The 23387-nt window shown below is 36.7% G+C and overlaps 1 protein-coding gene across 2 annotated transcripts in view; it reads left to right on the forward strand.

Annotated features, from left to right (window-relative positions):
* Kcnb2 (potassium voltage-gated channel subfamily B member 2) overlaps positions 1-23387 on the forward strand; it is a 534338-nt gene that overhangs the window by 580 nt on the left and 510371 nt on the right. Inside the window, exon 1 of one of the 2 annotated variants that reach the window (XM_004637544.2) lies at positions 62-554. The exons of the other annotated variant lie outside the window; for it this stretch is intronic. The gene's annotated coding sequence lies outside the window, so the exon portion shown is untranslated. Of the gene's footprint in view, positions 1-61; positions 555-23387 lie in introns of those variants that run through there. 2 annotated transcript variants of the gene reach the window in all.

Consider the following 23387-nt stretch of genomic DNA (forward strand, 5'->3'; position numbering starts at 1 on the left):
CAGACAGACACACACCCACCCACCGCCCGGGCGCCCACTGCCGCCTCCCCCGCCGCCGCCGCGCCTCGGGCAGCCGGAGCGAGCGGCAACTCCGGGCTGGCGCGGCTCGCCTCTTCGGCTCCTTCCCGCGGCGAGCTCAGCTGCGCTCGATTTTTGCCTTCTCTCTTCCAACGCTCTCCCGTCTGAGCGGCGGCTTTGGCGGCGGCTTGGCAGGGGGATGGGGTCCCCACGCGGGGAAGGGGGTGAAGATCGATGAAGATTATTGTTCTTTTGAAGGATGCCTTAGCTTCGTCCCGCCGCTTCTCCTGCGAGCCTGGCTACTAGAGACTGAGCACCAGAGTCAGGGATGTGAGGAGAGGGGGAAAACGAGCGCCAGGAGCTCCAGCCAGCCGGGGAGACCCTCCTCTCTGTGGAGGGGAGGGGGATTTCCAGCGACAGATCATTGGCGAAGGGACCGTCGCAGGGAGAGCAGCCTTGGAGGGAGCGGGGAATCCCACAGCCCTTTGTGGCGCCCGAGCCAGTGCCGCCCGCTGAGCGGGGTCTCTGGGAGCTAGGTAAGTGGCGGGGGTCTTCGCTGCTCCCCTCTCTAAGGGGTCTTCCTGTGAGAACGATCCATCGCGGCAGCCTAGCCAGACTGGAGTTGCTGAAGGAACTGGAAACTGCCATATGGCGCCGAGTGGACTTACACACAAAGCGGACTTAACCCTGACAAGGTTATTAATGTAAGGCGCCTTCCCGGTGGGGAAAGCACGCTAGTGTGAGCCCCCGAAAAGCTTCCCAGCATACTGACTGGGAAGGGATGGGAAATGTTTTATTTCTAGGAGACGAGCTGCAGCTCTAGTTGCCTTCTGTTCATTTGTTGGTAAATGCCACACTCACATGCACACACTTGTGGGACTGGATTAGGTAGGGAGTGTGGTATCTCCGGTGCACACATAGTCCTCGGAACACAGACTTCCGTGCGTTTTATTCCTCAGGCGGTTCGCGGTCTCTGTACCTCAGAGGGAAGAGCAGGTCTCTAAGGAAAGCTTCATGGCTGTTTCCAACACATTCAGCAAGGGGACTTGGGAATAGTTGCCCTGAATGCCACCAAAAGACACCGACCATTTGCCTCATCATTTGATCCCAAGGCTTGATGACCTTTTCCCAGATCGCATGCTGCTCTCCATTTTGCAGAATTATGAGCACGTATGGGTATCCATTCATAAAAATTGTTAGAGTGCAACATGCACGAACGTGCCATTAATGCGATATTTATGACTGCACAAGTGTTTTGAAAATAAATAATAAAGACAAGATTATGCTGGAAATTTTAGTAGGCATAGATGTACGCTGGATTAACTTCATGCAAGTCCAGCATTCCTTCTAATCAAGTTATGCAATAATTTCAATATTTTAAATAGCTTTTCACATTTCTATTTTTGCACTAAAGGGTTGTTGGATTTTATAAATAATCTTTTCTTTTTAAAGCCCAGCTCAAAAGGAAGTAAGCATTTTAGTGTTACTATTGTTAAATGTATAGTCTTTTATGGGACAGAAAGCTCTTGGTTTATTTTCCTATAAACTTCAATCAAGATGTCTGATTCATAGGATAAGTAAAAGATTTATATTGAAGATCTAGACTGACCATTCGGTGTTGAATAACTTGCAGGAAAGATTTTGAAAGGGGGTAATAGTTTAAAAGCTAGACAGATAGAACCATATGCATACATATAAAGTTTTATCTATTTCACGTTTGTATTTTGGGTTTTTGTTTTGTTTTTCCCGGTACTGGGGATTGAACTCAGGACCTTGTACTTGCCAGGCAGGTGCTTATGCAGCTGAGCTATCACCCCAGCCCATTTCACTTTTTAGATATGTGTGGGTGTGTGGGGGTATGCGTGCGTGTAAATGAATAAAGTTATCCAAAGCTTAGCTAGTGATACTTGAATAAAACCTGAGACATCTAGAGGTTTCTTTGTCCTTGAATTAACCAAAACTTCACCTATAGCTTGGCACAAGCTGCAGCAATATGGATTTAATTGCAGCTTGTGCTGGTGACTTTTAATGTACAATATGAATAAAGTGTTTGTTGGTGTGGCTACACAGACTTTCTGAGAATATTGAAGGCCAGATGTAACTTTTCCTCTTCAGGCATCTGGAAGGGTCCTCATCACTTGAAAGAATTGATATTGATTCTTTGCCTCCTTAGAGCAAGTCCTGTAACTCTCTCCCTCCTTGAGTTGCACAGAGTTCAGACCAATTGTTTAATTACAAATAGGATTCTGCCTACTGCAGTCTTCTCCCTTGCCTGGCACTCTTCAGATTTTTGGACAAGGGAGTGAATCATTTGGCAATTCTCTTTCCTTCCTTCCTTAACCTTCATCTTTCTCTCTGCGTGTCAGTGTTTCCAAAGATCCCTCATATGCAGACACACACACTGACCCCAGAAAATAACTCTATTGCCCGCCACTTTGAGAGTCCTCATCGTGTCTTACTTCCTCTGTTGCCTTTTTTCTCTTGTTTTTCTGAATCAGTCCATGAATCTGTTGAAACTATTCCCAAATTCACTTTTGCCTAAATCCAGCAGTTCAATTTGCAAGCATACTTGTCTACTGAATAGCTTGCTGAGATTGGTAGAAGTTATTATTTTATCCAATGCTTTTTGTTTTGCTTTTAAAACTTTCTTGTTGATGCCATGAGGTAACTGTGAACATGAGCCTTCCCTTGTGGTTTTCAGTATGATAATAAAAGTAAGAATGTTAGGGAAAAAAGAAATGGCAGGATATAGTTTTAGTAACATTTCTTGGCAACTTCAAAGCACATCTGAGCAGATTTTGGGTATTTCTGTGTATCTATAAATGTGTGTTTGCAGAGCATCAAAAAACATATTATTTTCTTCCATGTGTTTGTGACACTTTAAAATGATGTTCTAGAGAAACTGGTATATGTATATACATATTATGAAAGTAGACCAAATGACTGGTAAAATTGAGGAAACCTATGGTGTTTCATTCTGCCCTGATTCCTATTTTCTTTGATAAAGAAATAATTAGTTTCTTGAAATTTGCTAACTCTTAGAGATTAATTCCTAAGGAAAATCCTTAAAGTTGAAAAGAAATCTTGTGGGTATTGAAAGCCAAATATATGATAATAAAATATTCTGTTTATTTCTGAATATATTATCATTTGAGATTTAGTTATATTCATCAAGTGGAATTTGCATAAAAGCATGATGCTTGTTATTTTTACAAGGTCTTTAGAGGACTAGAGAGTACAAATGTGTATTAGGTGAAGATTTTGTTGGGTTTGTTTAGGTTCTGAGTTTTATTTTTTAATATTTAGTCTTTATGACCTTGTTACTCTCAAAATGATAAAATAAATTTTATATCAGAGCACAGTCTTAAATGTTTTAGTCACACCCCAGAAGTATCTTCATAGTCTAGATCTGTAGCCTGGTCTCTCTCCTTGTTTATTTCCTCCCTGTACTTCTTAGATAGATACTCCCAGCTCGTGACTGCCCGTGTAGGTTTATAGACAGAAAGTAAGCCATGAGACCCTTGACTGAGGGAGCCAAAATTCCTGTATTATCATGAAAAGTGACTGTTCCTAAAGGTTGAATTGTACATATCTTAAGTATCTTAACTACTCCCTAACTCATTTGTTAATTCATTTATCACTTATTAAATATGCGTAAGAAGAGTGCTTGACTAGACTATAACCAGTGCAGAAGGTACAGAAGACAGTGACAGTCTTCTCTCTCAAAGATTTTTGGTACTGTAGACAATCCAAGAAAACTTTGAATTGCTAATGGAAAAACACTGTAGTTGCACGGAAACACATTTAACAATTTCATGTTTAATAAGTCAATTAGGATAAATTCATGAAGAGGATATGAAAATTTGTCCAAGGTTATGCATTTGGGAATAGTTAGAAAATAACAACCATAATACTACATTTTATCAAAATATCTAATTTTAGATTTAAGGTAATTTAGTGTCATCAAAATATTATTTCATTTATATAATATTGTAGCCAACACTTACTTGAACTAAGTATTATGTTAAGCATTTTTAAAATAGTGTTTTTATTCTCACAACTACTCTATGATACCATAAATATACCTTTATTATATAGATATGAAAAATAGTGTCTAGAGCCATTTCTTAATCTGTCTAAAATCACATAGGAAGTAAAAGTTCAGCTTGAACCCAGCTGTCTGGCTTCACTTGAACTACTATAATATAGAGAAGCATAGGAAAGCACAGTTCTGAGCAAAATAAGAGAAGTTATCTGCAATTCCTAGATTTATTTGGGAACTACATCTTCTCATTAAAAGGGCAACATTATCACTATAGGGCACTTCTTGGGAGTGGCCAAAAGGAATGACTTTTTTAAAAAATAGGAGAAAATCCCCAAATGTTCAACAAGAATTTAAAATAAGGAAGTTCAGAGACTGATTTTTCAAATGTCAGATTTCATCAGAGCTGCGTCACTTTAGAGCACTGCTATCCTTTTTGGGCCATAACAATGAGGCTACCTGAGTCAGATTGCCTGATGGGTAAACTTTGAGGGTAATTTTTTTTCAGTTCTGGTTTTTGTTTAAGTTTTATGAATTACAGTGTGGTGTTAGAAATATTTTAGAGTTGTATGTCATACTATAAAACAAAATTATTAGATTTGGAATTTAATTTTATTTATGTCCTCAATTTTTAACTCTGTAAAATATGATCCTAATATTTTAGTGGCAATTGAAATATAGTCACTTAGCAGATTTACTTCCTAGTATAATTTTAGAATGAATTTAATTTATTAAGTGGCAAATAATAAAATCATGAAAGTATAAATCAAATCATGCATGGAGATTTTCATCAAGAAAACCGTATGTAATATTTTAAGTACAGCTCTTTCTAAATAGCTACTGCTTCTGTTCATGTGAAAAATGCCATCTGAATTATTGCCTACCGGATGCCATGGAGTCGGAGGTTTAAGATACATCTTCATGATCAGTTGATTTTGGTTTTTGCACAGATATTAGTTTTTATAGGCTCTGTGACATTGTATGCCAACTTTCAACCCTTGGCTTAGTATAGAAATTCACTTTAAAGCTTGTATTTATTTCTTCATAAGAACAGGCCTTAAAATGGTATTTAGTTCCTTAGACTAATCAACCAAAGTCGTTTTCATCAGTAATATATCTGAAGTTACTTTAATACTTTTTAAAAAGACCATTGTGTCTAGTACTATTCCTTGGGACTCATCAGATCTAAATAATGCTTATTAACTCCCCCTGGGGAGTCTCTTGGATACATAGGTGGATAAAGTGTTTCTTAGGTCCACAAGGAGGACAGGAAGTAGCGAAAGTTACACACAAGAAACTCTGATATTAGGCAAAATAAGACTAACTTCATAAGAAGACTGTTATAGGAAGATGTTGAATAATTAATCCAGACTTCTATCCTGAGAGCCAGGAACTGCATATTCCCTACTTAGGGTTCTCATTTGGTATTTCATCTTAAAGGGATCTACTGAGCTCCTCTATGCCAACTCCTACGATACTTGTTAGGGACACAAATATGAGTAAGACACTGTATGCTCACAATTTATAGATGTGGATTTAAAAGCTAATAAAATAATGTAAATGCTTTTGGTGTGGTGACCTGCCTGCACAGCTGAGTAGCTATAGTACAGAAAGATTCCAAGAGTAACAAAATACATCTGTCTTGTTTTCCTGTTATATGTAAAACCATGATTCTGTACTCAGTCAGACCCATTGCCCCCTTTTTATAAGCAATATTTTGAAATTACTTACCTCATGGCATATATAGATAACATCACCAATTTGTACATATAATATTTTAAATATTAACATTAATCTATTACCTAAAATAAATAAAAGGAAAGTAATGTTAGAAAAAATAGTAGATATATCAACATTTGTATACGAAGTTATAACTGTATTGAAAGACATAATAAAATAGATGCTTTATCCTGAAAATTGTAAGTTTGCATAAGGAGAGAATTTGGGATAAGATAAAAAGTAACTGTGTAAGAAGATAATAACCTACTGAAAATTGGTGGCACTTTTGTATACTTGGCATTTTGCAATAAGAGTAAAATAAATATATTCATTAAGTGTGACAACTATAAGTGACAGCAGATGTGGGTGTACTAGAGTAGTGAATCAGTTAGTATGAGCAACATTATAGAGTGACATAATTTTCCAAAATGGTGAACAAATCTTGGTGAAGTTCCAAATATGGTAGTTATATTACTAGAAAATCTCTTGGTATGTACAATATGGTTAGGAACTAGAGACAGATAGTGGAAGCAAGTTCTTCATACACACGTGTCTTATGAAAAGTCTAAAAATTACAGCAGAGAGTTTTTCATTGCTGGGTCTTGACTTTAAAATACTTGACACTTTTAGAAAACTTACTACTAAAAAGGGAATATATTAAGCATATTCAGCATCACTGATTATAGCTATATTCTCCTACTAAAGAAATCTATCCAATTCTTATACATGACTAATTTGAAAAAAAAAAAAACAGTATTCTCTAGGTTTCTAGTAAGAGAGTAAGTTTAGAAGCTAACAAAAACAAATTTTGGGAAAAGCAAACCATGTAGACTGTTAATCACTAGAGACATCCTAATAGTAGACACAATATATAAATGTGTCTGATAAGATAATCTGATCATAACTGTCAGTGTTTCATTTCTGTGTGGGAGTGTCAGACAAGACTTCACAGATGAAGTGACATCTAAGCTCATTTTTAAAAGATGAATAAGTTTTCTCCAGTTAGAAACTAGACCAATGGAGTGTACTCTACCTGAGGGAACAGTATTTGCAGAGTAGTGCATGGAGAAGGGTCAGGCTGGTGATGGGGTCTCGGCTTTGGTAGTTGTAGGAAGGTGGTGGAACATGAGGCTGGAGCAGAAGACTGAAGATTGGGTTTGAAAGGTGTTGTGTGCCACCCTAAATCACTTGTACTTTGCCTTGTAAGATGAGTAGTTAGAGGTCAACTGCAATCCTACAAAGTGATGGTCTGCTTCAATTTTGGAAACAAACCTCTGTGTGTGTATGAAGAGAATGTACTACCAAAAAAAAAAGGAAAAGAAAAGAAAATTCATGCTTAGAGGACTAGTTAGGAGTCTGTTGTGGAATATAGGAATAAGGTCCAGAACTTACACAGGGATAGTGTGTTGGGGGCCAGACACTTTCAATCCAAGCTTCTCTGGCTGGTGCAGCTGTCAACACAGATCATAATAGCTTCACCTTTCTCTTGTGTCTTCCAAAGTTATCATATTAGAGAAGGTAATCTGGGTTTCTGTAATAGACCTTTACGTTGCAGAGGTCAATAGACTAGACGTTCATTTTCACTTCCAGGATACTCCAGTATGTGTGTTCAGTACAGTGACTGAGAGGCCTAGATTTTTCATAGCAACACTATATATTTAGAGTTCTCTGCATGCAAGGGGCAGTGGTAGAAAAGGATGAACAAAGAAAAGGCATGCTGAAGAGGTGATGCATCTTGCTTTCATTTTCATTCTGTAGGTGAGATAGGCACTTTGAGTGCCTGTATACAGAGGCATGGAATATGTAACGTGAAGCTGGGCAGTCACTTCCAGCACCATTTCTGTATCATGGAAGGAGAAAATAGATTTTTTTTCCCCTAAATGGCTATTTCTACCATATCTCCCTCTCTGGCCGCACATAAGGAAAGCTCAGCACTACTACACTTTGCCATTAAGTTTGGATAGTATTCTTCATTGTGCAGAAGTATTTGAACTAAAGTCAGGTAACTGGCCTCCTCATAAACATTGATGGATCAGGTTCACAAGAATTGTATTCAAAGTTCTCATTTGGAAAAAGGAAGAATGAACAGTCAGCCATTGGCCTATAGGCTGGAAGAAATCTTAGCTGATGTTAAAGAGTTCTTGAGCCAGCAATGGGAGGAGTGTCTTCATTAGACCCTACATTCGCTGTCTGGGAAGAACCTTGTCATTGATTTCTTCAGCCCTGGCTCTTCATTATCTGTTCCTCTTCCTGGCCATATCTAATAGGAGTGTTGGGAAATATGCCTTTCCTGGCACTTAGATTATTTTATCAGTGTTTTTTTTTTCTTGGTAAACCAAGAAATGGTTTATGGATGCTTGGAAGTTGTTTCACAGTCACTGCTTTCCCTCCCTCCCTTCTTCTTTCCTTCCTTCCCTCCTTCCTTACCTCCCTCCCATGCTTCTTCTCTCCCTCTGTCCTTCTACCTCTCCTCTTTCTTTTATTTGACTCTTAGTACATTTGACAATATAATTCCCTCAAAATCTTTATGATTACTTATCTGTTTGCCCTTGATAGTTATACTGTTAATTACAAGGAAAGCTTTTTCCTATTCCTACTGTTTTTTGTTTTTGTTTTTGTTTTTTTGAGACAGGATCTCACTGTGTAGTTCCGGATAACCTCGAACTTGGTTAATCCTTCTGCCTCAGCCTCTCAAGTGCTGGGATTACAGGTATGCACCACCAGATTTTCTATTCATGCATCTTGAACTTTATTTACTTGTCTTCTTTCTTAACAATTCATATTTAAAGTGATTGCTTAGGGGTAAAATGAAAAATTAGACTTGAGGATAAATCACTTAATCAAATATTGACAGTATGGCTAAGTCATAATGATCATCAGTTACTTGAAGTTTTCTTCCTTCTTGTTCCTCACCTTTATTGTCCTTGAAAGAGTGAGCTGTTGTAAGGTCTTAGAGTTCTGAATGAGGGTAGTCCCCATTGTCTCTGTTTTCAAACCAGCAATACTTTCTTAAGGTCATCAATTATTTGTAAGTGATTTGCTGTAGGTGGTAAGATACAACTCTCATATGTTAACATTTTCAACCATTTCCACTAGTGTGATAGATTTGCCCTTCAAGTTAATACACTTTTGCTTAATAAGGTTCAAAATCTCTTAACTTCTATATCCTTGCTGATGGCCGCTACCCCATGTTTAGATTATTGTAAATTCATCACTTCATTAAGGTTTCACTTTCAGAGTAAGTTAGGAAAATGCTAGTAGCCACAACACCGAATATTAGCAATTTGACATCGAAAAATATAATTCTGAATCACATAATCAAATCAAGAAAAGGCACAATCACGTTTTTAACATCTTGGCGCAGTTATAAAAGCCAACTCTTCTTATGTTCCACTGGGGAGTAGTTCAGTTCCACTGATCGCCCCACCTAGATGCAAGGAAAGCGGGCAATGGAATTCCTAGCTTAACAGGAGCTTTTCAGTGACATTTCTTTCTTTTGAAAGATTAGACTTAGACAGTCAATGAGCCTTCCCTAACGTAGTGATCTTCTTTTAAAATAACTAATGGGGCTAGGGGAATGGACATGAGTTAAATCCACTTGCTAGTTAAGCATTGCTGTAGGAGGCATAGCCCCTATCTCACTCCTATCTTCTCCTTGACTTTCTGCCCAGACCTCTGGGACTTCTTCCTCAAACACATCTTCCTTCGTTCTCTGAAGTATCACTATTATAAGGGTCTTGCATATAACAGACTCTAGCAGAGTGCTATAGGATAAAGCATGGTAATTATGACACAGACAAGAAACTAATTTGAATTAAGTGTTAGATGTCACTGCTCCTACCATGTATTTACCATTTCTCACCACAAGGGTTTTCTTTTCTGTTGGTTTTTCACTGGATTTCAGACAACCAGCCATCTGTTATGTCTCTCTCTTTCCCTAGACCCTATCTATCATCTCTTCATACAGAACTTCCAAGATGTCTTTGGGGAGGTCTCAAGGTACTAGGGGATGACTCCAGAAGTCAGAGGTGTTTCCTTATGCAAAACTATTTAACTCTTGTTTGTCTCTGACTTCCAGGGAACTTGCTTATAATAGCCAAATAGTCCACTGTAGGTTTTTTGTTTTTGTCTTTGTTTCTGAAACAAGCAGTTCTTATAGCTTCACATTATCTAACTGGTTTGAAATTCTAGCCAGCTTTTTAAAGCCATGAACTCAGCAAATATTTATTATACTCTTTACAAATGTAAAGTACTTTGCTGGGTCAAGAGGTTAAAGAAGCTTAGTCCTTACCCTCATGGGCCTCCCCTGTCTAGGTGAAAGCAAATGTCCAGGGCCCCTCCTGTACTAGCGCAGTGAGGTCCAAAGGACTGGTGGTTCTTTGGCTCAAGAAGGATTTTGAAATAAAAGGTAAGGAGCTGCATCTGAGCTGTATTGTGTTAAACTGGCAGAGTTGAGACATTCTCCTGCCATTCTTTCTCAGATAAGATTTTTTATTCTGCTCTGGTATCTGCTTCAGTTTTTTGCAGACTCTGTAGGATTTAAACTTCTTTAAAAAAAAAAACTACTCTTTCTATTTCTAACAGTCAGAATAACCTGGTTTTTAAAGGATATAATCCATATAGATCATGACATCTGGAATGAATGAAGCACATGACAAATGGAAGTCCACACAGGCAGGAGGTTAAACCAAGAGATATCGCAGCATGATGTAGCTGAACATGAGAAAGGGTGTCTGGCAGCAGGCAGTTTGGAGATTGATGCAGGGTTGCAATGGTCTAGCCCCAGAAGCTCAGAATGCATGATTTGTGAAGACATAGAGTTGAAGAGGTCTGTCTAGCAAGGGTGCTCTCATTTTATGTCTCCTTGCTCAGGAAAATCAGATGATGACTCTGCTATCAATGAAGGGGTTCAGGTACAGTGAACCAAACCACTGCTTGTTCCATCACCCCTCTTTGCTAGACTTCCACTACAGCTCTGTATATCAGAACATTAGCTTGTTTTCTTACCTTTATAAGTAATTTGGCATCCTGTTTTTTTTTTCTTTTTAACAAAAGGCAAATCTGAACATGCTATACCTCTACTTAAAAATCATTAAATGCTTTATCATTTTTCTTTTATGTTCTTTTTGTCTGCTATACTTATGCTCATCTAGTCTACATCCTTCTTGACAAGGACTAAGGTGTTCCTCGGATCAGGTGCCACAAGAATCTGCGAGTAGAGGTCTAGGTTCTACAGCTGATGAGAACGGAGGTGTTTGATGGATAGAAATACAGATAAGACAAAAATTCAGTATTTCTAGTAAATTGTCTTCTCATTTTTATTAAGGACAGAGCTTATTTTTTACTTAAGAACAAGAAGGTTTCTAGTAGAACTTGATATAATGATGGAAATGTTTCCTATCTGTGCTCTCCAATAAAGTAAGCACTAGTCACAAGAGCTACTGAGTAGTACTTCACACACACACACACACACACACACACACACACACACACACACATTTTTTAAAATTTAAATAGCTCATGTGACTAGTTGCTATCATACTAGAGATAATGCAGGTCAGGACTATTTTTATAGGAAACTATAAGTTTCAAAAGCAGTGTGGTAAGGCTTAAATTCTACAAATCTCAATTTCTGTCAGTGTTGGCTTCCAGTATGTACATTTGTCAGCAATCCCTGTCACCCCGTGCCTGCACTGACTCAGGTGACGTATGGTTTGTGTTTGTAGTGTTTTTGTTTCTATCTATAGAAGTTGTTCTTTATTGGTGGCATTTCTTTCTTTACGTAAGATACATGAGATTAAAAACCATGACCCAACTTGTAGCGCATTCTCTGTCAGTACCTATGTAATAAAACATTATGTACTTTCTCACTCCCACTGGCCCTCAACAGGACTTTTCTTCTCTTCCTTTTTGCCCTCCTTTCTCTATTCTGTTTCTTTCTAACCTCTAAAAGGACACAGACACACCAGTGTCCTTTAACAAGTTCCTTTTGTTTTGCATATCGATTTCTTTCCTTTGTGTTTATTTATAAAAGCTGTTTTATCAGTTTAGTTCAATAAAAAGAAAAGAACCACCAAGTGAAATGGACCAAAACAAAATTTAGATTTAAGTCATTGACACACATGTATACAAAATTTCTGAAATGGTATGACCCCTTGGAGGCCAATTAATACATTTTGATATACACATTAGATTATTTTAATATTATTTATATAAAAAATGTGAGGTATAGTAGTGACCTGGAATTTTCCCATTTATCACCTAGATAACACAGTTGCTTTTTATCTGTTGAAAGCGCCCCTTTGACGACTTGAAATCTTTATCCTGCACAAAGCTTTCCAGTGAAGTAATCCTGGAATGAGAATGTGGTGTTTAGATGGGAAAATTCTGAACTATGATAGTTAAGTCATGTTTAAAAAGAGATAGTCTATCTTGACTTCTTTTTCTCCAGTCTAAAGAGCTCAGAACAAATGGGTCCAGGGGCTTTCATGCTAAATGTCCTCAGTTCATAAAATCATGAGTATTAATCAGGCTATCATTAAATATTAACTTACTTTTGAGATAAATGTCACTTTAAATTTGGAATGCTGGCTTTTTCTAAATCTAAGGAGAGCATTTTCATTAAGCTTTATAGAAAGAGTGCTCATAAAAGGCTTAAAGGTACTAAAAAGCTACTTCTTAAACTTGCCTTCTGGTTTGATCCAGGTTCAGTAAAATTCTTGCTTTCCAGTGTAATGAATGTGGTTTGTGTCCTATTCACTAATGTAGAACACTATGGAAGGAGATTTTGCTATTTCTTTTAACTCTTGGGAGCTCTTGTGTTCAAGTATTCTATAACATTTGGGATCCAATGCTTCATAGATAGTGGTGGCTTGGCAAGTATTTGTTGAATGAGTTAACAAATTAATACAAACTCAAAGTGTTTCTAAAATTCCAGATTGAGGTTTACACTCTAATCCCATGATTTAACATTACACTACACAAACCCTCACAAAAAAAAAAAAAACTAGATTCACTTACTGAAATTTTTTATTAGTGCTCCTTCTTTTGCAACAATATATTTAAGCCAGGCGGAAAGCTTCAACTAGGTGCTAAATAAATATTCAGTTCTATATTATCCATATCTAAAGGACACATGCTAAAACTGTGCCTCCAAAAGTAACATACTGATTTGCAGGGATAGAGAATTAGAGAACAATGGATCTAAATCTGTGTTTCCTATTTATATTTTATTCTCCCTTCCGTTCTGTTTTTGGAACATTAGAAATTATAGGTGTATATTGTGACTAGGAATAATCAATAATTAGGTTTAACTTGTCAGTATTTGCAGTTTTAGCTGGCTATGAAATAGATTACTCTCCTTTCACATTTTTTTCCATTCATTGTTTTAATTTTATGTCTATTTCTGGTGCACTGAGGTAGTGAGGTTTAATAAAAAGAGCTTGGGTGTCAGAAGCTTGGCTACTGAATAGATCCTAGAAAGACTGCGCACTGATGTTTGCCCAGGTAGAGTGGACCCCTTCCAAATGCAATGACTGTATTTTTGTCATTTAATAATATTTCTAAGAGTCTATCATCATAAATCTTGAATACTAAAACTACTATTACCTCTGAAAGTTGTGCACTAAAAATTTATGTTTAGTGTTTAAAATTTAGAGTTGTGAAAACACATTCCAAACTTACTTTCTCTGTCCATAAGAAAACTGTAACATAACAGAGTCTATACATGCTAGTTAGGCTGGAGGTGGTAGGACTTGCTCGGGATCCTTTCCTTTCTTCTGTGTCAAGCTGAGGGAGCACTGCTTAATATCAACCCAAGATTTCTATTTGTTTATCATTCTGAAACATCTAGACTACTGTCATTTATGGAAAACTCCCAATGTCTAGGAAAAGGAATATGTGGTTGATATTTAAATAATGCTAAGATTAGGTTGGAATCCTGGTGCCAACATTTACCAATTTTGTCACTGTGTACAAGAAGTTTGCTTTTCCAAGCCTAAAGCCATTCATCAATAAAAGATATAAACCCCTACCCCAAGGTGGTCTGAAAAATAAAACATCTTATCAGAAATAAATGGAACAGGCATAGTGGCTGCATGGAATAATTACTCAGAATTGGGTAGATGATGAGAATGATAATCATTAACAAAATTTTAACAAAGCAAATGAAAGCATAACTTAGGTGATCCTTCAGATACAAATCCAAGAATGGCCCTACCTAATGGTAAATCCTTCTTGCAGATATTTTGACCATAAGCAGAAATAAAACCCAAAGTGTAAATCTGAATCTCATTACAATAACTTATTTTATAGCAATACCCTGTGGCATTATAATGCTCCAAACATGAAGAGTATTTTAAATATCACTATATTTAAATCTAGAAAAATCTTTTTTTTCCATAAAGAAAAAAGTGAGGATATAATATGACAACATTAAAAGGAAAATTGAAAAGAGAAAAAAATAAACAAAATCACAGTTTCACCAGCCTTAACCACGCTACTCCTTTTAACAGGAAGTCTAGCTATCTTTGTTTCTGAGTATTTTTTCTCTTGGTGCAAAGTAAAATTCCCTGTTATACTGTTGCAAGCATCATTTTGTGTCTTTTTTTTCTGCACTGTTTTTCAAATTAATTATTTCAAGACTGTATCATCTGGTACAAATCACATGAACTCAGGGCTCAATCAGTCCATCTGTGGTCCCTAATTTTCACATTTTTATTTTAGAAACTGTTGATGGAAATTGACGAGTTCATTTTCCTCATCAGATGCTTTGACATTATCTTATCCGATTGTGCTAAATTGTACTATTGGCAGTAAATTTAACATCCCAAGAATCATAGATGCTAGTGGGTCATCTCCTCCATCTGCCTTATGTTCATACCATTAATTATTTAATATTGTTGTAGATCTGTAGCTTTCTGCACAACAGAAACACGTGGTCAAATTAAGAGAGGGGGCAGGGGCAAGGGGAGGAATATTTATACAGTGCCATGAACAGATGGATGCTTAAAAATGCTGCTTAATGATTCTCACTGATGACAGGGGTGGATGGAAAATAGTATTGACAAGCGATTTGGAGATGGTGTTGTCTACAGTTGAGGGAATCACTTCCCTTTTAGACTTAATAATAAAAAAATTCAAGTAGATATTATTTTGATTTCTGATATTTAAATCAGTTCCATTAATACTGTTGATTTGTTATGAACTATTTTTATGCTAAAATTTAAAACATATCATTTCAAATAAGTTCTTCAAATATGTTCTTTCTTTTAACCAGAAAGAAAGCATATGGCTGCCTATGCATTATACATTGAGGAAGATATTCTGCTTTATATCTTAAAATATTTTTTAACTCAGATACTTCTCTACATATTTCCACTAGTATATGGTTATTCCTCTGAGTCTTCATGTGGCAGATCATTAAATTATTTAAAAAGAAAAAATGATTATTGTTACAGACTCTAAGTTTATCCTTTGAAAAATATCAGACTCAGTAACTTTGACATTTTCTTTTACTTTCCCTTATTGTATTGATGGAAATTTCATTGTATTGGTTTTATTTTTCTGGCCTGAATTACTTTGCTGTGAGTGGGTGAGTGTAAGTGGAGAAACAGAAAAATGCTTCATAAAATTTTAAGTTGAAGAAATTGGCCAAAGAGCTTTTATCCCAGTCCTCAGATATCCAGTGAGAAAATGTAGATGAGTAGAATGCACACAGAAATCTCCTGGCACCTTAGCATCTCCATGATGGAAGGAACTGTGAAAGCATCCTTGTCAGTCTCACCATGGAGAAAGAGTTTGTGCTATACACACATGACCAGTGGTCTGCTGGGGTCCAGTTGAACATTACCAGGCAGTGGGCCTGTGGTTTCTTGAAACAGCACATTTTATTCTTTTTGTTTGTTCAGTTGTTTGTCTTGTATTTTAGTGCAGGGTCTATAGGGTCTCATTACACAGATCGGACCTGTAGTGATCCTCCTGTTTTCAGCCTCCCAGGCACTGAGATTAAAGGTGCACCCCACCACACCCAGTCTTAGTAGCTGTCTCAGCATGCCCTGGGGACAGGGCAGGCACCACATGTTGGGGATCAAACCCCGGTCACTGAGCCCAAGCAGGTGCTTTGGTCCGCTGAGATATCTGGCCAGCCTTAGCACAATCTATTGTTGATCAACTTATTAGAGAGTAATTGTTAGGGAATCCTAATTATTTATAATTTGTTCTCTACCTAGTTTTGGAAAATCTAGCTTGCTCTTGTAAGAGTTGATAAATCAGGTTCAGCAGAATTGCAAGTAATTTGAAAGTTACTATAATAAATTATTTTTTAATGTTAATCAAGGCTGACGAGTTAGATCAATAGACTAAGCACCAGCTTAGGCAGGCGCAGGGACCAGGGATCAGTCCCTGGCACTACATGTCATGACAGCTCCACCCCCAGGCATGCTGAGCCAGCGAATGAGACCAGGCCAGGCGTAGTGGCATACACCTGTAATCCCAGTGATAGAGAGGCTGAAACAAGAGAATCACTGGGAGTCAAAGCTGCGTAGTGACACTGTATACCAAATACATAGATTTTTAAAATTTATACATAGATGTATATGACCAAAATTTACAAAACAACCACTACACACACATACACACACACACACACACACACACACACACACATATGCACACACCCATACACATTCAATACTCATGGTTGAAATTTATCATTCATTCTTTTTGTGGTACAGAAAATTTGTTAAGTATGCATATCATGTGACATACTAGCTAGGTAGAAAGATACAAATATACTAAGAGATATCTGTCACTTTTAAGTAATTCACAATGGAAGTAGTGTATCCAGTTACAAATTTACACAGTACCTTCTTCTCTACTATAGTTTTATCACAATTGTAGTTAGTTGTTTACATACTTATTTGTAGAATATTGTCTACTCCCAACTGGAATGTAATTTCTATGCTTGACTATAGCTTAAGCAGAGAAGAGCCTCATAAATATCAGCGGCTAAGAAATAATTCTAACTGAATAGCAATGATACAAGAAAAGTATTATAATAGATAAAACAAATTGCTAACTTTTGAGGCAGAGGAGATTAATTTTCCTTGGAGGATGTGAGAAGGTATTTGCTATTGACCTTAAATAATGAATAAGGGTTTCTCAGAGAATGGAATCATTTCATACATGGAAGTGTTATTGGATTTGAGGAGTGGCTGGTAATATGAGATGGCTGGAATGAAGGAAATGATTTAGAAATAAATACAGCTTATATATCTGATCATTTATTTTTTCAGTCAAGTAATTTTTTTGTATAGTACTTAGGATACAAGGACGAATAAGGTCAGATGCGATCACTGCATTTAAAGAACTTGGAGAAGATGGATATTAGGCAAATAATCAATGTAATCATCCCAACAAATATGAAATTCAGTATGAGAAGCACTGCTACAGTAGACAGTGACCTGATTCAAGAATTTTTTTAAATGAGATTATTGGAGAAGTAGGGGCCAAAGGGAGTTAAGACATGATTCTTGACTTGGTGTCTGAAAGGAAAGAAAGAAGAGGTGTGCACCTCTGTGTGGTAGTGGGAAATTTTTCATTAAAAGCAATGAAAGAAGGTTCCAGATCCTATTCAGGAAAGACCAGAAGGAAGCTGGACACATGGTAGAAGCACTGAGATAAGCAGAGCTCAGGTATTGCGATCTTTGTGTTGCACCATTTCTTTAGCCTGAAGGCTGGGGAGATACGGAAGTCTGACCTGCTGGTGTGTAGACCTGCAATATACAGAACCAGCAGGAGAGGTCCAGAGCAGATGGAGGCAGTTATCGTAAGAGCTAGTGCCAGGGAAACAGAGGTAAGGAAAAGTTCTGTGGGATGCATCTCTCATTATGAGCACAGTCAAGCTTCCTTACTGCAGCTGTTACCTTTCACTGAAATGAACAGTCTGTAGGAGATACCACAGCACAGCTTGGTGTAGTTTGAATCAATATTTTGACATGGGGGGAGACAGAGAAATAAAAAGCTCTTTCAGACTTTGACTGGAAGATGAAAAAGCAAAAAATGAAGTAGGGTGTGATGGAAAGAGACTCATCTAGATGTGTACACATCTGGTTCTAGTTTAAGCTCAGCAAGTACCAATGACTGCCAGTGAAGTCATGTGACTGCAATGGATTTCAGTGTTAAAGGGTATAAATAAGAAGATTGGACCAGATCATAACCAAGCTCCCTTCTGCCACTCTCAGTTATTTCAGTCTCAAAACATAGAGTATGTAAAGTGTGGTATAATACCCTAGCCAAGCCAAGTGTGGTGGCTTATTATGTCGCCTTAGTACTCTAGGAGACTGAGGTAGGAGGGTTACAATGAAGGCCAGCCTGGGAAATTTAGTGACTTGGCAAGATCCTATCTTAAAACAAACTAACAAACAACAAAAACAGTGATTTTGGTTGTAGCTCAGTGCAGAGCCTCTAGTTTCAGTCCTCAAACTAATTTGAGCTTTTAAGAGAACCATATTAATTATCCTGTGTTAAAATAGGGACAGGAACATAATTTAGAGGTTTATTTTTCCTATTAAGCAGAACTCAACTGAGACATATCCCTCGTGCAGGAAAATTTCTTGTAAACATTCCAGACGGATCATTATAACATCTAAGACCTCTCCAAATTGCATAGCATTTTTTAAAATTTTGTTTCATAGAAGCTACATTTGCCTTATGCCAAACATCCAAATGGAATATGAAATTTAAGTCAGTTACCCAACTAGCAGATGGTATTAACCACATAGAACACCTGGTAGTGGCTGAACATTTTTTCCCCAAGATGTTACGTTGCTCTATTGTTCAGCATCGCTTTCAGCAGTATCAAGAGTTTCTCTGTTGCCATGTGCCTTTTCCTGACCAACTTTCCTCTTTATCCCATTCACTCCAATGGACTCTGGCAAAACTTTTTCAAAAGAAATCAGTTTTTAAAAAGCATTTCAGGCCCCAACAAAAAAATAGCATGACAGTCATAGCAGAAAACCCACCTGCTGAATGGCTGGGTGCACCAACATACATGAAGCTATTTTTTTGCATATGTTTTAAAACACATTGAAATTTTCCAGCCATGATTATGCATTTTAGCTTACAGAAGGTATAAAATGCCTTATAATTAAGTATATATTTTTTCAGAATAGGAAATAATTTTTGTCAACTATATAAAAGGTCATTTTTCTACAAGAAAGCCTAGTATATTATTCTCTAGTAATAACAAATATATATAATGTATATAGTCTAATTTTTTGAATAATTTCATCTTCTGATGAGGAAAATGTTATCTAAATAGAATATTTATAAAAGTGGAGACATCTGTGATAGTGAAAGATGCCTGTGTCACACATTCCTCTCATTACCTGCCTTCCTCTTCTCGCTGCCACATAGTGCTTCCTCTAACCACTGAAAGCAAAGCTTTTAGGATTTCATTGGAGAGTGTCTAAAAAAAGCATCGGTTATATCAAGGATAAAAGTACTGGGTTTTTTAAAACTGAGGAGTAAATAGTTGTGCTAAAATTGAGGATCACATTGACATTAGCGATCTTTGATTGCAGGAAAGAAATGCCACTATTTACTTTTCTGAGGACAAGGGCAGAATTTTGGTTATTCCTAGAACTTGACATTGAAAACCAATAGACGATATGAAATTCTTAGGTATTTCTAAGTTTTAAAGTAATCCAGGTATATTCAATTTTTTTAGAGTAGCTGAAAGTTTCCAGGAACTTCCCTTAAGATCTTGTATTTATATAATACATTTGGTTTTTTTACGTATCTTTAAAATTTTTATTTTAAAGGAAAAGAAACAACCAAACAAAATTCTAAATGAATGTGATAGGAGGGTAACAATGGTTAATACACTGTGTATTGTTATCTTTAAATTAATTGCTCAGATTACAGGATATCAGTATATAATTGTCCAAACAATATTAGCACAGGCCTATCTTTTCAATGAACTGAGAGAAATTAGTAGTATAACTACTTTAACTATCTTTTGTATGTGTGTTGGAAGTCATTTTTTAAATTTCAGGTGATTAAATTTTTAAAAATATTGATCACATTATATCTCCAATAGTTGTGATTCCTTTCTCTTTATCTACTACAAATCTCTATAACCCTCTGAAACAGAAATAGCTGCTATAAAAATTTTCTGTTGAATATCATGTATAAAAATGTAAGGAAATACTACAGAGTATGCCCAGGGTTGTATGGGCTTAAAGGTCTCCAAGCAGCTTGTTTGCAAATGCCTCCTCTGTGTGTACTAGCAACCCAAAAATGAAATGTTAAACATCACTTAGACCTTGAGGAAAACTGGCTTTTTATCTTCATGGGATTGTACATATGACTTACCCTGCCTAGCTACAGTAAGGAAGTGTCGAGTGTATGGCATAATGCGAGGATTTTTGAGAATACAGTAGAAAATATCACATACGCCCTTGAAAACCAGAACCTCTAGCTGTAATTAGGATGCTATGATCAGAAAGTTGTGTTCTGTCAGGTTTGGCCCTGAACTTGTGGCAGCATAATTCCACGCTGCTGGTGTAGGAGCAGGATGCAGCTGTGCCACACGCGAATGTTTGTTGTTGTTTATTGTTGAAAGAGTCACTTTTGTCTCCAAGAGTCTAACAAAGGGAGGTTTAGTACATTTTCACTGCCAACTGATTTGTTGCAGGCTTGACTTTCAATTATATAAAGTCAATCAACCAACTGGCAGAAGAAAACAGTAACCGAGATTTCACTCATGACATAAATACATGGCTTTGGTTTGTAACTGACCATTTGTATAGATAAATTCTAACCAGCTGCATAACATCTACACAGTTTAAGCATTGGATTATTTAATTTTTTATTATACTTATATAGTAAATTGAATTGTATGATTAATTCTTATGGCGTAAAATGATTATGATAGGCATAATTTCATTTATAAAATTATATGTGAGAAAATATAGCATTGTATCCACTTTCATTACTAAAATTAAACACATAAATTTCACAAACACTCTGGCATTGTAAGATACAATACTTAACCTAGCGGGAACCGACAGATTCATTGTTAGAAGTAAAATTAACATGGCAGAACAGAAACATAGATTAAAAGTGCAATGTTAAAGTATAGGAAAATCAACTGAACACTAAATAAAAGAAATGAAAATAGTATAATGTTCTGAAGGTAGTCTGGTTCAAGCCATGATAAAAATTAGAGGGTTCTTGAAGTGAAATATGAAAATTACTTTTTCTTTAGAAACTAAGCCTAAAAAATGCTTTCACTGACTATGAGGTAGTATATTTGTATTTCTGTGTATAATAAAGATGGTGATTGGAAGAAGTGGGGTGGTGAGGTCCACCTCATCATGGCAGGAAGAAGAGAATCAAGTGTCACAAGAAGTCAGAGGATTGTAGACACAGAAATAGAATTGTTCAATGGATGAGGAAAGTGAAGTTCAGGCAGAAGTGTGAAAGACATGAAGTTCAGCCCAGCTGGAACCAGGTATCCAGGTATCTGATTTTGTACAAAAGCTCCCAAAAAATAAACAACTGTCATGTTTCATGCATATCTGTGGTGGTCGCTACTTGAGATGCTGAGGCAGGAGGATTGCTTAAGCCCAGAAGTTTGAGATTAGGTTAGGCAGCAAAGTGAGACCACATCTTAAGAAAGAAGAAATAATAAAAGAAGTAATTGTAGGGGCTAATAAAAGAAGTGAGTGTAGCTTAGTGATAGAGCATGTGCTTAGCAGCAAAGAAGTCCTGGGTTCAATCCATTGCAATACACCACACACACACACAATCTTGTTTTAGATATCTTCTAAAGGACATATATATTCATCTCAGGAATATTTTTATATTCAGAAAGAATATGGGATATAGAAAATGTTATGAAGCAAGTATAAATTTAGAAATATATAATTTAGTTTTGTCATAGTATAAGAGACTTTGAGAATGCAAAGAGCTAAAGAACAGAAGAGGAAGACAAGGAATGGTATAGAAGAAAGGTGTGCAGCATCCAGGTTAGTAGAGATGGAAAGGCATGGAAAATCCACAGAGGAAGAGAGGAGGGAGAATAGCAAGTGGGTGGACAGAAAGGCTCACTTTCAAGGCATGCTTCATCCAGACTTAAGCTCTCCGTTCCACTGAATTATTGTTTTATTCTAGAAGCTCGATTAATTTTCTAATCACAGCTTTTCAACTGCTCAAGAGCTTGAACCCTTGTGCTTGCGCTCTTTACTGAGTAACCTGCAGTACATTATACCAAGGAAAAAATTTAAAATTTTGTCCACAGTAACAAATAATAAGAGTAAGTCATCTTTAAATTATGAAAATCAAATTAATAGACCATTCTCTAAACCTGAATTTCTCTACCCCTGGGTACCAAAAGAGCATTAAATCTTAGTCTGTCTTTTATTGTGGGTTTTGTAATCAACACTGGATTTTTTTCCTTCTTTCTTTCATACTAGAAATAAAATTTACAACCTCATGCTTTCTTTTTTTCCTTTTTGTCAGAACCAGGGATTGAACTCAGACCCTTGTGCTTGCCAGGCAAGCACTTATTCTACTCAGGCATCTCCCCGGCTCCAACACTGAATTTTTTGTAATAGAAACTTCTTGATCAGTGAGGAAGATATTTTAAATTGAAATCTTATGACCCCTCTCCACTTGAGACATATACCCTACCAAAAGGAAAATCACTATACATCACAGGCGTGAAATTATTTAAAAACAAATTATTTAAAATAGACCTGCCAGAGACTCTGACATGGCATTTGCTTTTGATAATGGCTTTTACAAGAACACAAGTTACACTATGTCCTTGACCGTAAAAATGACACATTTCTATCACACAGGAGTTAGCTCCTCTAGAAAAACCTCGAAAATATAATCCAGGTTTAAAAAACTACTTATTTTCACATTTGTATAAGGCATGATATTCTAAATTCATTTTATATTTGTACCCCACATTAAAAATGGATTGGTCTTGCTGCCTTATTCTTGTGTACAAATCACATAACCTATGTGGCTTGTGGAGGCAGCGGTGCACCTGTGGCTGAGCTGGTTAATGGAGGCTAGACATTTGGCTTCATCGCTGGAGTTGCCTATCTCTAATACATTTAGCTTTTTGGGGTCTGATCTGGATATGGCTGTTTCATTTTTAACATATTTATAGTTCATTGTCGGTTGCACACAAAATTCAGACTTGAGCTTCAGTAGCACCATGATGATTGCTGTGAGAGAGACGCATGTGTGTACAACGCTCAGTAGAGAAAAAGTGGGCCCCCAATTCCATACCTCCCAAGTATGAAGTCTACCAGAGAGGACAAAATATGCAGAGGGAGGATGTTAAAGGCTAAAAGTTATTTAGTAGACACAAGCATAGCTTTTATTTTTCATTTTCTTTTTTTTAATATAAAGGGGAAAAAAATCAAAATTTCCAAACAAGATACTAAGCATCTAAAAAGTATTAATACACTCCATATTATTATCTTTAAATTTCTTACTCAGAGTTCAAGCTATTAGCATTTCATTGTCCAAACAATGTTATCACAAGCTTTTCATTTCAATGAACTAAGAGAAATATATATATATA

The sequence above is a fragment of the Octodon degus genome, unplaced genomic scaffold, assembly GCF_000260255.1.
Source record: "Octodon degus isolate 3935 unplaced genomic scaffold, OctDeg1.0 scaffold00091, whole genome shotgun sequence".
Taxonomy (NCBI): Eukaryota; Metazoa; Chordata; class Mammalia; order Rodentia; family Octodontidae; genus Octodon; species Octodon degus.